The 6,064-nt window shown below is 42.4% G+C and overlaps 1 pseudogene; it reads left to right on the top strand.

Moving 5' to 3' along the window:
• Positions 1-674: 674 nt before the first annotated feature.
• LOC119473876 lies at positions 675-1,710 on the top strand (annotated as a pseudogene).
• Positions 1,711-6,064: the final 4,354 nt, after the last annotated feature.

Genomic DNA, 6,064 nt, shown 5'->3' on the forward strand with positions numbered 1-6,064 from the left:
AAAAGGATTTGTTTAATGACAAAAGGGGACACAGACTATCCAGAAAGACAGAGGATACTGAAAATACTTTCTTGATGCAGATTACAAAGCTTGGATAGAGATAACCCATGGTAGTCAAAGGATATTTCCATTATGTGGGCATCTGTTGGCAGCCTCATTATGAAAAAAAAAAAAAAAAAAATGAGTGCCTAAGGAATCAAGTAGCTTTGCTGAGAATTTTACTGCTAGGAAGGATACCATAGGGAAATGGTTAACTGAAATTTTTTTTTCTAGACAGAAGAGTCTGTTGATAATGTTAATCAGTCATGATGCTTCAGGGAAACTGACGATGATATTTTGGACTTCTAAATATAGAATGAATTAGAAATAGCCTGGACTTTAGAAAAATAAGTGTGCCTAAAGCTACATTAATGAAATAGTAAAGATTGATATGCAAGCCAATCAGAAAAACTATGGAGAATGTAGTTGGCAGAAGGATATCTTTGAATTCAAATTTGAGCAGGACAGAGACCCTTTGTTTGAGACTTCAGCAGGCCCTTTGTTCTCCTCAATGACACATGGCTTTAGTTTTAAGTTTAGCTTTAAGTAAATCATTTAATCTGGGTTTCTCTGTGAACTACCTTTAAGACTCCAGAAAGAGGCTCTCTGCTCCTTCCATTTGACAGACAGCCGCATCTTCTCTCACATCACCAGCCGCATCCCTGAGACACCATGGAGAAGGTGAAGGTCAGAGTCAGCAGATTTGTTCGTATTGGGTGCCTAGTCACCAGGGTTGCTTTTAACTCTGCTAAAGTGGATATTGTCACCATCAACGACCGCTGCACTGACCTCAACTACATGGTCTACATGTTCCAGTATGATTCCACCCATGGCAAATTCCATGGCACTGTCAAGGCTGAGAATGGGAAGCTTATCATCAATGGAAATCCCATCACCATCTTCCAGGAGCTAGACCACTCCAAAATCAAGTGGGGTGATGCTGGCACTGAGTACATGGTAGAGTCCACTGGCATCTTCACCACCATGGAGGAAGCTGGGGCTCACTAGCAGGGTGGAGCCAAAAGGATCATCATATCTGCCCCCTCTGCTGATGCCTCCATGATCGTGATGGGCGTGAACCATAAGTATAACAACAGCCTCAAGATCTTCCGCAATGTCTCCTGCACCACCAACTGCTTAGCGCCCCTGGCCATGGTCATCCATGACAACTTTGGTATCGTGGAAGGACTCATGACCATAGTCCATGTCATCACTGCCACCCAGAAGACTGTGGATGGCCCCTCCAGGAAACCGTGGCTTGACAGCTGCAGGGCTCTCCAGAACATCATCCCTGCCTCGACTGGCACTGCCAAGGCTGTGGGCAAGGTCATCCCTGAACAGGAAGCTGGCTGGCATAGCCTTCTGTGTCCCCACTGCCAACATGTCAGTCGTGGACCTGACTTTCCATCTGGAAAAACCTGCCAAATATTACGACATCAAGAAGGTTGTGAAGCAGGCATCGGAGGCCCCATCAAGGGCACCCTGGGCTACACTGAGCACCAGGTGGTATCCTCCGCCTTCAGCAGAGACACCCAGTCTTCCACCTTCGATGCTGGGGCTGGCATTGCCCTCAATTACCACTTTGTCAAGCTTATTTCCTGGTATGACAATAAATTTGGCTACAGCAACAGGGTGGTGGACCTCATGGCCCACTTGGCCTCCAAGGAGTGAACCCCCTGGACCACCGGCCCTGGTGACAGCACAAGAGGAAGATAGAGGCCCTCACTGCTGGGAAGTCCCTGCCACACTGAGTCCCCCACCACACTGAGAATCTCCCCTCCTCACAGTTTCCATGCAGAACCCTTGAAGAGGGAGTGGCCTAGGGAGCCCCACCTTGTTGTGTACCATTAATAAAGTCCCCTGTGCTCAGCCAAAAAAAAAAAAAAAAAGACTCCAGAAAGGCACTCCAAGGTGCATGGGTGGATTGAGTGGTATAAATAGTGCCACTTTGAGGAGAGAAGCCTTTCTGCCTTATTCCTAGGTGGTCAGGCTTTGCATAATAACTTTGCTACCTACTTGCTGCAATTTGTGAATGTCCTGTTCATAGAGGACATTAGGAGAAATTATCTCGTATTTGGGGTGTACCCAGCATTTGAAAGAGAGGAAGAGAACATTCTGAACATTGGGAAAGGCTAATCAAGTCAGATTTTTGTCATAGTGCACATTAAGTTATGCTGACCCAGATATTCCAATTTCAACTGTTTCCCACATCCTCTAGAAAATCTTGGTATCATCAAGCATGTGGCCTGGTGAGCTGGGAGTATGAACTTGAGGTCTAACCAGGATTCTTTGTCATTTTAGCACAGCCATGGCCATGGTTAGCAAGCCTGTTCTAACCTTGTCATTCTAATTATTCTCTCACTTCAGGTGTGACTCCTGTTAGTCCTTCCACCTAAAACAGATGGAAGAGAGACCTGTACATTGGGAAAGGTCATCTGGGTCTTGATGTTTTTACCTGGAAGTTTTCAGTTATAAAGATATTATGATAATTATTATTATTTTGTACTTAAATGGGGCAGTGCTGAGATCTAAAACACAACTCTAGATCTGATTATTTTCTGAAGAAAATAACATTGTACCTCATATACACCATGGGATACTATGCAGCCATAAAAAGGAATGAGATCATGTCCTCTGCAGGGACATGGAAGCCGTTATCCTCAGCAAGCTAATGCAGGAACAGAAAACCAACTCACATATTCTCACTTACAAGTGAGAGCTGCACAATGAGAACACATGGACACAGGGAGGGAAGCAACACACACTGGGGCCTGTCATGGGTGGGTCTGGGAGAGGGAGAGCACTGGGGAAAATAGCTAATGTATGCTGGGCTTAATACCTAGATGATGGGTTGATAGGTGCACCAAACCACCATGGCACATATTTACCTATGTAACAAACCTGCACATCTTGCACATGTACCCTGGAACTTAAAATAAAAATTAACATTAATTTTTTTTAAATAAAGTTTAAAAAAAGAAAATAATATTGTACTTAAGCAAAACTAGTTACTCTGTCCTTTTACCATAAAATGTAAGCTATAGATTATAATGAGCCACTAAACAGCTCAAACCAAAATTATAACTTTTCATTAAGTAGTGTGGCCTGGCTGCTGAATCACCAGTGTGAAAACCCATCCCTGGAGAATGTGGAGCCCAAGATGATACGGGTAGCCACTGTTTGTGGAAAGAGCAGAAATTTTTATCTTTTTATTTAACTCTTTAATAATTAACTTCGTTCTCCAAATCCTGCAGCCAAGTCCCATTCAAGGCAATCAAAGAGTGACCAGAGTCAGGAACGTAACAGATAAATTCTGGGGAGCAACAGGCCGCATTTATTAATTCATCCCACAAATGTATAGGAGCACATACTATGTGCCAGTTGCTGGAAAAAGAGCAGTCACTTAGACCTGATTTACACCAATGAAACTGCTGTATCTGATGCTCCAGGCCCAAAGTGCACTGACCTAACTTTAGAAAGATGTCTACATCACCTCTATAATCTCAGAACACTAACCCATGAATGAGCTCAGATGTTACGAAAACTGGTAAATGTATCACTCAGGATGATATTGTTGGTAAGTATTAGAAAACCCAACTCAAACTGGCATTAACAATAAGGTTAATTTATTGGCTCATACAACTGAAAGCCCAGAAATTATGTGGACTTCGGAGACAGTTTGATTAGGGCTCTAGCTCCAATTTTTTATATTCGCTTGGATCTTCCTTCTTTTAAGTGCAACCTTTAACTTTAGGCTAGATTCCCTCTTTGGGGACAAATGGAAGCTATAGTTTAGGATTCACATTCCCATACCAGATTATTCAGAAAAATCGAGCTTCCCAAGCAATGGCCTAAAGTCATAAGCCCTTGACATTTATTTCTGCATCAATCACCATGACAAAAGGAAGGAATTTTGCTGACTGATTTATGCCAGTGAGGGTACATATCTGAACCTGGCAGTGGGGGTAGTCCCAGTCAACCTCATGGCTGCTCTTCCATGGAGAAATAAATGCTAAGAGAACCATGACAGCAAACCCAAGCATTCATTCAGATATCCAATATTAGAAACAGAAGATGTATCAAATGCTTCCTGTTTAGGCAGAAAACTGGCGAGTTGCAGAAGACATACACTCATTGCTGTTGGCAAAAATCTCAGAAAGCACAGGAAAGTCTGTGAAAGCACAAGTTTCAATGTCTGCTTCTGATAACCTCAAAGTGTTTTCCCACAGGCCCCTTTAAATGAGTTCCTCCTTCATAAGCCCAAATATTTGAACACAATGACCTTAAAAACTTGATCATAGATGACTGGTCCAAGAAGGAGGACATGATCCAAAGGCAGCAATCTATGGACTGGCCTATAAGATGGCCTAGCATAAGAGCTTAGTGCTACCAGAATTTTCTATTCTGGATGGTGACCACCTGATTTTGTCAGATCCTCTAGGGTGTTGGAATATAAGACACACAAGTCAAAAATAGTGATCTAACCTTCCTTGCAAGCTAACGATTTAGCTGGTCTTGCTTTAATGGATGCTGGCAGAAAACACAAGACACCTATGTAAGAGACAAAGGACTTATTACTCACAGCTCAGCAAGCATAAGCTTCATATTTGCCTCAGTTTCTCTTGTCCCCCAGCCCTCTAACTTCCAAAAGTATGACACGGAACAGCCATGCAATGTAGTAGGTGATATAGTTTGGATGCCCCCTCCAAATCTCATGTTGAGATGTAATCCCCTTTGTTGGATATGGGGGCTGGATGGGAGGTATTTGAGTCATGCGGGGTAGATCCCTCGTGGTTTGGTACTGTCCTCGTGATAGTGAGTCAGTTCTCATGAGATCTTGCTGTTTAACAGTGTGTGACACTTCCCCGCACTCTCTCTCTTGCTCCCACTCTTGCCATGTGATACGTGGGCTCCCCTTTTGTCTTCTACCATGATGTAAGCTTCCTAAGGCCTCACCTCACTGGAAGCCAAGTAGATGCCGGGGCCACACTTTCTATACAACCTGCAGCACGGTGAGCCCACTAAACTTCTTTTCTTTATAAGTTACCCAGTCTCAGGCATTTCTTTTTTTTTTTTTTTTTTTTTTTTTTTCATTAAAAGTAATGGCAAGAACCACAATTATCAGGAATTTCTTTATAGCAATACCAGAATAGCCTAATAGTAGATTTGCATCACACTCAAGAAATCTTGAACCTAGGAAACCTAAATCTTTTATAATGAATTGCTAGCAAACTTGCCCTATCTTTGCTCCAAAGGAGACATTATCTTTATTATACTAAACAGAAAGTAAAGCTCTTTCACTCTGGAGAGTGACCCTATCACCATCTTCCAAGTTCACTTGCTATGCAAACATCCATGAAAAGACAGTCCAAAACAAAAGTTGTCAATGCCCCTGATCACAAGATGTGCAGAAATGCAAGAGACCCAAGGAGAATTGTCTCGCAACAGCAGCAGACAATAGAAAGCTGTAGAAACTGGGATAACACAAATAGGCTGTAAGTACTGACATGAAGCAGCAGAAGCCATGAGGCAGAGAGAAAGAAAGTAGGAATGAAAGCTATTAAGCAGCAGGAGAAATAAACAAGAAAGGACATAGCATCGTCATGCCAATGGAAGTGTGCTGATATTTATAAACATGAGCTGCAATCATATTCTCTCATTAAATAGATAGTGCAGTACTTCTGATGAAGTTATCAGTGAATGTGGGATCATTTTGTTTGAGAGTGGAAATTTCTCACACTATCCACTAATCTACCTTGTCACCATAGTCAAGGAATGAAGCTAGAATCTCTGACTGTGATAGCTTTTGGGGTTTTGTAGAAAATCTGTATCATGGAGATGTGGGCTAAATATGGGAGGTGACTCACTTTGGAAAGCTAAGCACTGGGAGACCATCTCTATCACAGTAACCATTTTTGCACTGTTTTTAGCCTCCTGTATTTTATTTCTTACTTTGCATCTTAATCCAACCTTGTTTTCTAGATGAGAGATGCTTATTGTATTTGTCAATGGTAATAGCCAGATG

This window comes from Cebus imitator, unplaced genomic scaffold, assembly GCF_001604975.1.
Source record: "Cebus imitator isolate Cc_AM_T3 unplaced genomic scaffold, Cebus_imitator-1.0 Scaffold191, whole genome shotgun sequence".
NCBI classification, from domain to species: Eukaryota; Metazoa; Chordata; class Mammalia; order Primates; family Cebidae; genus Cebus; species Cebus imitator.